The following is an 11,349-nucleotide window of genomic DNA, read 5'->3' on the forward strand; positions in this document are numbered from 1 at the left end:
TCACACGTCGGCGCCGGCCCACTGTCCCACTCCCACACCAGCACTACTGCCTTCTCATCGGCCACCGTAGTGACCGACGACGTTCCACCATCTCCCTTGCTTTTTAGCAAGCCGGAGTAGCTTCCACCTCCCCCACCCCCACCGACGACCACTGTACCATATGAGCTCCTCCGTAGCCGACTTCCACCGCCGCCTTGTCAGCGACAGTCACCATCGCCGGGTTCTCGTATCTTAATCCCCTACTCCTTTCGTCCACCGGACTGGAGAGATGGGCGCCTCCATGGTCCACGGCAGGAAACCAAAGCGTACACGCGCCCACTTCCAAGAAGGTTGATATGGCCGCATTCGTTATGCATGTGATTTCGAAAAGTATTTTTTTGCTTACTTGCACCGCCATCTCATTAGCATTTTTTTTTTGTAATGCATGCTAGATATTATTGCAATACAGAAGAATGAATTAAAAGAGAAACGGATACGGAATATATGTAGAAGATATGCAAGCCGTGTGGGCACAAGCATTTGTAACGCTATTGCCTCTAGTGCAAACCTGAACAAAATCGGAGAAGAACCCTTTCCCCTCCCCAAAGATAAAGAACAATGTTATGATTCACAATTTGATCCTGCTGAGCCTCTTGGAGAGCTGACTCAGGAAGATGCCTTGCCTGACCATTCTCCTCAACCCCCACCAGGTGATTTCTGTGTTTTTACTTTGAGATATCTGTTGCAACTTCCATGTGTTGTATACTTGTATCCTGAATCCCACCAAACATGTTCACATGCCACCTCTAGGTCTCCTTAATGCATCATATATATGTTTCAGCATGCACGTCATCCTTTATCGTTCTTCATTCTATCCCATTTGCATATCATCATATATGGGACTTCTCGCACACCGAAATATCGTTTATGTGTGCTAGGAATCTGCAGCCTTCAAGTAAGAATTTCGCAGAACCACCAATGAGAGGAAGACCATTCAATATGCACCGAATCGGTGATAGAACAGCTGCAACCAAAAAAGAAACCTGCTTCGCTACTAGACAAGCCTCAGCGATTCATGGCACTAGTTGAAGAAAATAACGAAAATGCTAAGAGTACTGAAATAAAAACGTGGTGAACACCCCAAGAGGTTGAATCAGCCACCTGCTACCAATCCAAGTCAACCAAATGACAATCGGCAGCAGAATCCAGTTTCCACAAGAACTTCTCAGCCACAATTGGCAGCAGAACCAGTTTCCACAAAGAACTTCTCAGCCACAATTGGCAGCAGAACCAGTTTCCACAGCAACTTCTCAACAACAATTGGCAGCAGAACCAGTTTCCACGGCAACTTCTCAGCCACAATTGGGATCAGCAGTAGCTGTGGTAGGAAATACTTCCCAAGGACACACTGTACCAGGCCCCACTCGACACAACCACAACTGGCCAAACATCATAGCACAACATCAACAAACCGTTGATGATCTCCCACCGACCCATATTAGTCCTCGCCATAGACAACTCCCCGAGGATGAGCCCCACACCGAAGAAGGTACATTTTCCAATGCTTATAGTTTCATTCTCCGTTATAAAGTTATACTTTATAGATAAATAAATAAATATATATATATATAAATATAAATATATATATATATATCTACCTTGATAGCTTGATGTAATGCTTAACTTTGTAGTTGCACCACGATCAAGAAAAATGAGGGGCCCAACAGTAGGGAAAATGTTCGTAGCTAAGCTTGCTGGGATGGAATCAAGATTTCACCTTTCATCTATCGTAGGTGGCAGAAGGCCACCGGACCCGTAAGAATCTTGTAAATTAGCATCGGATGTAGGAATTTTCGTCAGGAATGAAATTCCTATCTTCCCAACATGGAAAGAGCACGTAGACACCTCTGCGCATTTTGAAAAATTAGTGCACAGGTTACACGTAAGTCATCTTTCTCTTGGTAATGTTACTCATACTAGTATACCACATTGGCACGTCCCGTTCCTTCTAGCTTGTTGTTGGCTCTATGTATATCGCACCAACAGTTTATATTGTTGTGAACAGTTAAGGTTCGAGTTCGATGAGGACCAAGAGGAAGTAAAGCATGTTCTCAACAGTCTATTCTCGATCGTTCTGCGATCGCAAAGAAAGCTAAAGAAGAAATACTTCACTGGAAAGATTAATGGGAGTGTTCCAACTATATCTCCTTTTAAGCAAATGACCGACAAACAGGGGGAGATCTTGTGAAGCACCGGTCTGATCCAAAGAATATGGTATGATTTGTAAGACCGAGACCAGATCACATCTTGGATTCTTATTTATAGCAAGTTGTCTCACTAGTCTCCTTTTTGCAGAATTTGGCTAAACAGAATCAGAAAAACCGCGGTAAACTACTTTTACCTAGCCGTACGGGATCTCGTAACCTTATAGTGCACATTCGGCAAAAAGTAAGGACATGTTGTTTTATGCTGCTATTTAGAAATATTTTAGTAAAAGATCATGCAGAGTATATACACCAGTGTGCAGCTTATATTATGATCCTCCATTTCAACCACGTTATTCGATTTATAAATGGTAGTACTAAAATGCAGATGTTACATAATGCAAGTAAAAGGGAACCAAACAAAGAGATGACTCTGCCAGAGATTTTTGAAGCATGCCAGAAGAACAAACTTGAAGTGATTGGAGAAGTCGCACAGAGTGTTCTTGTAAGTCTTCTAAAAGATTGAAATTTTGTGACGACTCACATCCCAACTTGTAGGAGTAGTAAAGTACATGTCAATATGATATTATATATGTTTATTAAAATTCATGTGATGTGAATCAGACATGCCAAACTGTAGGAATAAAAGTAGGTCATACACATGATAAATCTACTATCAGCAAGTTTCTCTGTAGTAACTATCATGTTTACACATGTGTACGAACTGAATTTTTTGCAGGAAGATATGAAATTAGAGATGGCAAAACCCGGTAAAAACGGTCTGGAAAAAACCGATGAAGAATGTGTGAAGGCATTTTCTATGGCAATAAAAAAGAAAGGCATTGCCAAAAACACTTTCTTACGGAATGCTGGACTGCTGAAGTGCAAGTCCATGTCCAAGTCAAAGTATTTGCATGCTCAAGTTCTAGAGGAGCAACTCCAAGTAGAACGAGCTGCATCAGCTGCGCTAAGACTAGAAGTCGACAATTTTAGAACGATAGCAGCACAGAAGGAGGCCCTACTGGAGCAGGTTAGGAATGCTAGTAAGTAGTAAGAAGAGTATCTGCTAGATAATTGGAGATGAACGGGGACAAAGGATGTGTCATTACCTTCGTCTTGTAAAATGGTTCCTTAGTCTGAGCATATTTCGTAGGTGCATTTATCTGCAATTGCTATGATCTTGGTGGTCGTTTCCTTGTTGTGATGTGGATTTTTTTTTGAACCGGAACCCTGCTGATTGTTAATATTATAAGTGGATTGCCTAGCCCTTTCCATCAGTTCTAACTTGTGGTTCCGTTGGCTCGTGGATGAAGCTTGACATGGTATCAGAGCCCATAGTCTCAAGTTCGGACTTTTGGTCGCGTTGGCTAGTGCATTAAAGCTTGACACTGATGATTTTCTGTGATCCATTGATTTCCAGCTTTCTACATATAGCACAGGTCTAGAAGCTTGTCAACTGGTCTGGTTCATTCATCGCTTTATTGAGTGCAATGAACGGAACAGTGCTTCTCCTTTGTGTTGTGATGCAACACAACAGCTGTTCCTGCTTCTGCACAGGCGAGTTGTGAACAAAGATACTTATGTATACTACCAAATTTTGACTCCATATAATCAATAGCTTAACAACAGTCTAATTCAAAATCTCAACACTGTAGCATATACCTCCTGCCTATTGAATACAATTATTTCACACACTGAAATATTTTGTACGCGTTTTGAATTGGAGAACATGGGAACCGACTTTGGTTTCTGATTATGACTTGATGTGACCCTAGGCCCCGGATTCCCGAGCGAAGGTATGTGTAAAAACAAAGAGATTACGAAGTGCTAATTCCCTTTTTTTTGTAAGTCCTGGTGGCATTGACACTCCTTTCTTACTTGCTATATTTTTTTGGTGTTTATATATAATAGAGAATTACCAGCTTATTGTCGAACCCGTTAGATTTTGGGCAATAATTGTTACGTGGCTGCTTCTTAATTAAAGTTTATCATGTCATGTAGATGGATTTGTGAAAGATGCAGCGGGTCGTTCTTCAGATCGTCTACATGGGATTCCCATCTACATGTATGTTCATGGTTTCATGGAGTACTTCAGCTCATAGCAGCCACATACGATCCTGCAAGATTTGCATTTTTTTTTGACCTTGCAAGATTTAAATTCAATGTATCGCCAAGGCGCGTCCGTGAGAACTCTAGAAACATCTTCGTCAGACTCGTTTTGGCGCGCGCAGTTCCCGAGCGAATCCAATGAATTTTGACCGTTCTCTTAAAAAAAAGGAACTTTGACCGTTGGATCAAGCGTTGGAGAACTGATGTGCCAACGGCCAATAATTATGATCGTGGTAACCGATTTTCAACGTGATGATGAATTGATGTGACATTTGGCCGTACTAGTACGGTCTCATATTTTTGTATTACTTAGTACTTGGACTGTGGCCAAATTCGAAATCTCATTCCAGCGGCAAAACTTCCCGCCCGAAAAATACAAATATTTCACACGCTTCTAACTTCCCATTCTACCCTCGTAAAGATGACAACAATGTCCATGTATAAGTCGGTTGGTGGGGGGTCTACCCGTCATTTTTTTTCGATCACCACCTCCCTAGCTCCGGAAACCCCGAAAAAAAATTCATTTCCCTCACTCTCTCCTCTGAGACCACCCACCGGAACTTCCCAAGTCCCTCTCTCTCCCACCTCCACACGGCCACCGCACCGGAACATCCCCGCCGGACTTCCCTGGCCTACCCGAGGCCTCGCGTTCCTCGTCATCCGGCTGTCTGCCGGAGCCGCTTCATCGACACCGTCATCAACCGGACCGGATCATCCCCGCCGAACCTCGAAACCATATACTCATCCAGCAGTCTACCGTAGTCGTTTCAGCTGTGGTATCGTCCACCCCACCGGAGCCGCTTCGCCGGATCCGTCGTCCACCGCATCGGATCTAGCTCACCGACACCACTGTGCATTAACCGGATCTGCTTCACCGGCGCCGTGCAAGATCTAAACTCTTCTACTGTTGCTTTTCTATTGCTTGCCTGCAAGTTCTTGTTTAATCTTGGGGGAACCTGTTTGTGCTAACGACGCGCCGTTACGTTTTTGCAGATGAGATGAGTAACCATGAAGTGTAATGGCCGTCTCTCCAACCCCAAGTAGCACATGTAGCGTACTTCATCACCGGATCTATCAACCCTAGGAAGATCTGTTGTGACTCCCACAGAGTGCTTCTCCTAATGTAAGTCCCTTGTTTTAGCGCCATGTTCTGGGTTCAGATGCTTGTTTGTCTGAAGCTCTTTTAGTTCATTCCTAGCTATGACCGTAACACCTTGCTATTTTCTACTTCATTGCTAACTTTAAGCGGTTGAACATTTTGGTTTGCATTCCCTGCTCTGTAGATGTAGCCATCATAACTTCTATCTTGCTCAGTCGTTGTTACAAAAATTATAGGTATTATAGTAACATCCTGCTATTATTTAGTTCATGGCCAATTTTAAGTAATTGCACATGTTGGTTCGCATTCCGCTTCTATAGCTTTTGGCATCGTAACTTCTATATTTGGTTTACATTCCTCGCTCTGTAGATCTAGCCATCATAACTTTATCTTGCTCAGCCGTTGTTACAAAAATTATGGCCTGCTACTATGTTGTTTGTGCCAATTTTTTACTCCATGAACATGTTGGCTTGCATTCCCTGTACTACAGGTGATGCCATTGTTTTGTATCTAGTTCATTGTAAGCTAACAAAGTAAGGACTTAGTTTGGCATGCTATCACTCTGCTATCTAGCCTGTAGTACAAATATACTTGTCATACTACTAGATAATAATTTTGCGTGCCATCTTGTTCTTCAAAAGCTGCATTATTGACTTGTTTCTCTGACTTGGCATGACGCTCAAATATGGAAAGCTGAACATATTGGTTTGCATTCCCTCTTATACAAGTTCACAGGTGATCCCACTATATTCTCGTATCCGGTCCATCCTAAGCTCCAAAGATTAACTATCCTCTATGTGTTGCTCATTACAAGTTTATATCCCGAAACATCTTGATTTGCATCCCCTTCACTATAAGTTCAGGAGTATTATTTAGTTCACGGCCAAAATGAAGTAATTGCACTTGGCACATGTTGGTTCACATTCCCTCCTCTTTAGCTTTTGCCATCGTAACTTCTATTTTTGGTTTACATTCCTGCTCTGTAGATGTAGCCATCATAACTTCATCTTGCTCGATCGTTGTTACAAAATTTATAGCCTGCTACTATGTTGTTCATGCCAATTTTGTACTCCCCGAACATGTTGGTTTGCATGGGACTCGACAAGTAGTAAGTCTCGTTTCATTCTAACATGCTCTCTTATATTGGTCGTTGGTATGCGGCATGCACTCTTTGTTTGCTTATTGTGCGCATTACAATGATCTTGTTATAACGACGAAATGATGAGTTCCAAATTCTTTGGCAAACAATATTGTAGTGTCTTTGCCTTTCCATTGTTGCTGTCTTAACTTGTAATGTCTTTGTTTTAGATATAGGTGCTGCATGGACAACTTAAAAGATTTGCCGGATCCCTTCATTGTATTGCTAGGTTTAATTACCATTCAATTTCTCTCGGGTTACGTAATATTTTTTCAATGCCTTGCAAATGATGTAATATTTAGTTAGTTTTTATAGTTCTTTCGCGCATTTTTTCTTTTGGTGCTTGTGGTAAGTGAGGCTATCCGACGTAAATCAATCCTGCGTAAATATTCTCGATAGCTAAATCACGAATTCCCATCCCTTAAACGGCCCAATTAAGCGAAATCACATATGTGCCGGCCCGCAAAATCCTAAAGCGCCTATTACGCCGGCATATAAACAGGAACTAAACGGGCTGGCCCACTTACTTATTGGGCCAGCCCACTTGATTTACTGTGGACCCCACACTTTTATTGGGCCGGCCCACTTGCTTTAAGGTGGACCCCACCCACTACTGGGTCGGCCCACTAACTAGTTGGGCCAGCCCAATTGCTTTTGTGGTGGCCCCCACATACTAAATGGGCCGGCCCTTTAAGACGAAAGTGGGACCCACCTGTGTTTTTGGCCCGGCCAACTATCTTGTTGGGCCGGTACAAATGCTATATGGTGGACCCCACAAACTAAATGGGCCGACCCTTAACAGAAAGTGGGACCCACTTGTGTTTTTGGCCCGGCCCACTAGCATGTTGGGCCGCCCACTTGCTATATGGTGGACCCCACATACTAAATGGGCCGCCTTTAACAGAAAGTGGGACCCACTGATGTTTTGGCCCGCCCACTATCTTGTTGGGCCGGCCCACTTGCTATATGGTGGACCCCACATACTAAATGGGCCAGCCCGTTAACTGGAAAGTGGGACCCACCTGTGTTTTTGGCCCGGCCCACTATCTGGTTGGGCCGGCCCACTTGCTATATGGTGGACCCCACATACTAAATGGGCTGGCCCTTTAACAGGAAAGTGGGACCCACCGGTGCTTTTGGCCCGGCCCACTGGCTTGTTGGGCCAGCCCATTTGATCAAATGTGGACCCCATGTACTAAATGGGCCGGCCCGATAGCAGGAAAGTGGGTCCCACATGTCTTGTGGGCCGACCCTTTTGCCTGTTGACCGGTCAATCGAGTGCATTCGGCCCGGCCCACATGCTTAGTGGGCCGGCCCATTAAAGTTTTGACCAGTCAACCTTAGAGGTTAGGCCCGGCCCACGTAACTAATGGACCAGCCCAGCTATATAGTTGACCGATCAAACTAAGTCACTGCCCGCCCGCAAACTTAATGGGCCGGCCCGCTTAAGACGTGGCAGCCTCGTGTGGGCCTACCATCTACCACGGGGTTTCAGCCGATTAACGCCGTTAATCGCGCTTAACTGGCGTCACGCCACGTGTCGATTTGCATGACGCGGCAGTCAACGGGCTCCCGGAAACACTTGGGCAACGGTCCGATTTTCCGTGGCGGAAGGGCGCCCAAGCGCGACGGACCGAAAAAATCGTCGTAGGACTTTGCCTGACGCAGTTTCCACAACAGAACCCATATCGTCGGGTTAGGCCCATAGGCGACGAAAAATACCCCTTAGCGGACGATTTTGAGACGTTGTCTATCAGAACTTTTCTTGTAGTGATACTTGCATATTGCACTTGTTATATTACTTTACATTGATAATTATCCATGAGATATACATGTTATAAGTTGAAAGCAACCGCTGAAACTTAATCTTCCTTTGTGTTGTTTCGATACCTATACTATGAAATTATTGCTTTATGAGTTAACTCTTATGCAAGACTTATTGATGCTTGTCTTGAAGTACTATTCATGAAGAGTCTTTGTTGTATGATTCATTTGTTTACTCATGTCATTTACCATTGTTTTGATCGCTGCATTCATTACATGTGTTTACAATAGTATGATCAAGGTTATGATGGCATGTCACTCCAGAAATTATCTTTGTTATCGCCACCGCTTCTGGACGAGCAGAAACTAAGCTTGGGGATGCTGATACGTCTCCGACGTATCGATAATTTCTTATGTTCCATGCCACATTATTGATGATATCTACATGTTTTATACATATTTTATGATGATTTTATGCGTTTTCCGGTACTAACCTATTGACGAGATGCCGAAGGGCCAGTTGCTGTTTTCTGCTGTTTTTGGTTTCAGAAATCCTAGTAAGGAAATATTCTCGGAATCGGACGAAATCAACGCCCAGCATCTTAGAATCCCCGGAAGCATCCAGAACACCCGAGAGAGGCCAGAGGGGGCCACAGGCCCACCAGATGATAGGCCGGCGCGGCCCACCCCCTGGCCGCGCGGCCCTATGGTGTCACCGCCTCGTCGACCTTCTGACGCCGCCTCTTCGCCTATATAAAGGTCCCTGACCTAAAACCTCGACACGGAAAAGCCACGGTACGAGAAACCTTCCAGAGCCGCCGCCATCGCGAAGCCAAGATCTGGGGGACAGGAGTCTCTGTTCCGGCACGCCGCCGGGACGGGGAAGTGCCCCCGGAAGGCTTGTCCATCGACACCGCTGCCATCTCCACCGCCATCTTCATCAACGCTGTTGTCTCCCATGAGGAGGGAGTAGTTCTCCATCGAGGCTAAGGGCTGTACCGGTAGCTATGTGGTTAATCTCTCTCCCTATGTACTTCAATACAATAATCTCATGAGCTGCCTTACATGATTGAGATTCATATGATGATGCTTGTAATCTAGATGTCATTATGCTAGTCAAGTGGATTTTACTTATGTGATCTCCGGAGACTCCTTGTCCCACGTGTGTAAAGGTGACAATGTGTGCACCGTGTGGGTCTCTTAGGCTATATTTCACAGAATACTTATTCACTGTTATGAATGGCATAGTGAAGTGCTTATTTATATCTCTTTATGATTGCAATGTGTTTTGTATCACAATTTATATGTGTGCTACTCTAGTGATGTTATTAAAGTAGTTTATTCCTCCTGCATGGTGTAATGGTGACAGTGTGTGCATCATGTAGTACTTGGCGTAGGCTACGATTGTGATCTCTTGTAGATTATGAAGTTAACTATTGCTATGATGGTATTGATGTGATCTATGCCTCCTTTCGTAGCGTGAAGGTGACAGTGTGCATGCTATGTTAGTACTTGGTTTGGTTATGTTGATCTGTCATGCACTCTAAGGTTATTTAGATATGAACATCGAATATTGTGGAGCTTGTTAACTCCGGCATTGAGGGTTCGTGTAATCCTACACAATTAGTGGTGTTCATCATCCAACAAGAGGGTGTAGAGTCTAGCATTTATCTATTCTGTTATGTGATCAATGTTGAGAGTGTCCACTAGTGAAAGTATAATCCCTAGGCCTTGTTCCTAAATACTGCTATCGCTGCTTGTTTACTGTTTTACTGCGTTTCTACTGCCTGCAATATTACCACCATCAACTACACGCCAGCAAGCACTTTTCAGGTGCCGTTGCTACTGCTCATATTTATTCATACCACCTGTATTTCACTATCTCTTCGCCGAACTAGTGCACCTATTAGGTGTGTTGGGGACACAAGAGACTTCTTGCTTTGTGGTTGCAGGGTTGCTTGAGAGGGATATCTTTGACCTCTTCCTCCCTGAGATCGATAAACCTTGGGTGATCCACTTAAGGGAAACTTGCTGCTGTTCTACAAACCTCTGCTCTTGGAGGCCCAACACTGTCTACAAGAATAGAAGCACCCGTAGACATCATTAGGCAGCTCACAAGATCCGACAATGAAGCATAATGAGGAGAAGACAACCATCTAGCTACTGCTATGGACCCATAGTCCAGGGGTGAACTACTCACTCATCACTCCGGAGGCGACCATGGCGGTGAAGAGTCCTCCGGGAGATGATTCCCCTCTCCGGCAGGGTGCCGGAGGCGATCTCCTAAATCCCCCGGGATGGGATTGGCAGCGGCGGCGTCTCTGGAAGGTTTTCCGTATCGTGGCTCTCGGTACTGGGGGTTTCGCGACGAAGACTATATGTAGGCGGAAGGGCAGGTCAGGGGGCCACACGGGGGCCCCACACGCTAGGCCGGCGCGGCCCCCCTGGGCCGCGCCGCCCTAGTGTGGCGGCGCCCCGTGGCCCCACTTCGTCTTCCCTTCGGTCTTCTGGAAGCTTCGTGTGAAAATAGGCCCCTGGGCGTTGATTTCGTCCAATTCCGAAAATATTTCCTTACTAGGATTTCTGAAACCAAAAACAGCAGAAAACAAAGAATCGGCTCTTCAAAGATCTCGTTAATAGGTTAGTGCCGGAAAATGCATAAATATGATATAAAGTATATATAAAACATGTAGATATCATCAATAATGTGGCATGGAACATAAGAAATTATCGATACGTCAGAGACGTATCAATCATCTCATACATATTCATCATCACATTATGGCCATATCACATCACCAAACCCTGCAAAAACAAGTTAGACGTCTCTAATTTGGTTTGCATATTTTATGTGGTTTAGGGTTTTCGAGAGAGATCTAATCTACCTACGAACATGAACCACAACGGTGATACTAATGTTGTCAATAGAAGAGTAAATTGAATCTTCACTATAGTAGGAGAGACAGACACCCGCAAAGCCTCTTATGCCATACAAGTTGCATGTCGAACGAGGAACAAGTCTCATGAACGCGGTCATGTAAAGTTAGTCCGAGCCG

Source organism: Lolium perenne, chromosome 6, assembly GCF_019359855.2.
Source record: "Lolium perenne isolate Kyuss_39 chromosome 6, Kyuss_2.0, whole genome shotgun sequence".
Classification (NCBI taxonomy): Eukaryota; Viridiplantae; Streptophyta; class Magnoliopsida; order Poales; family Poaceae; genus Lolium; species Lolium perenne.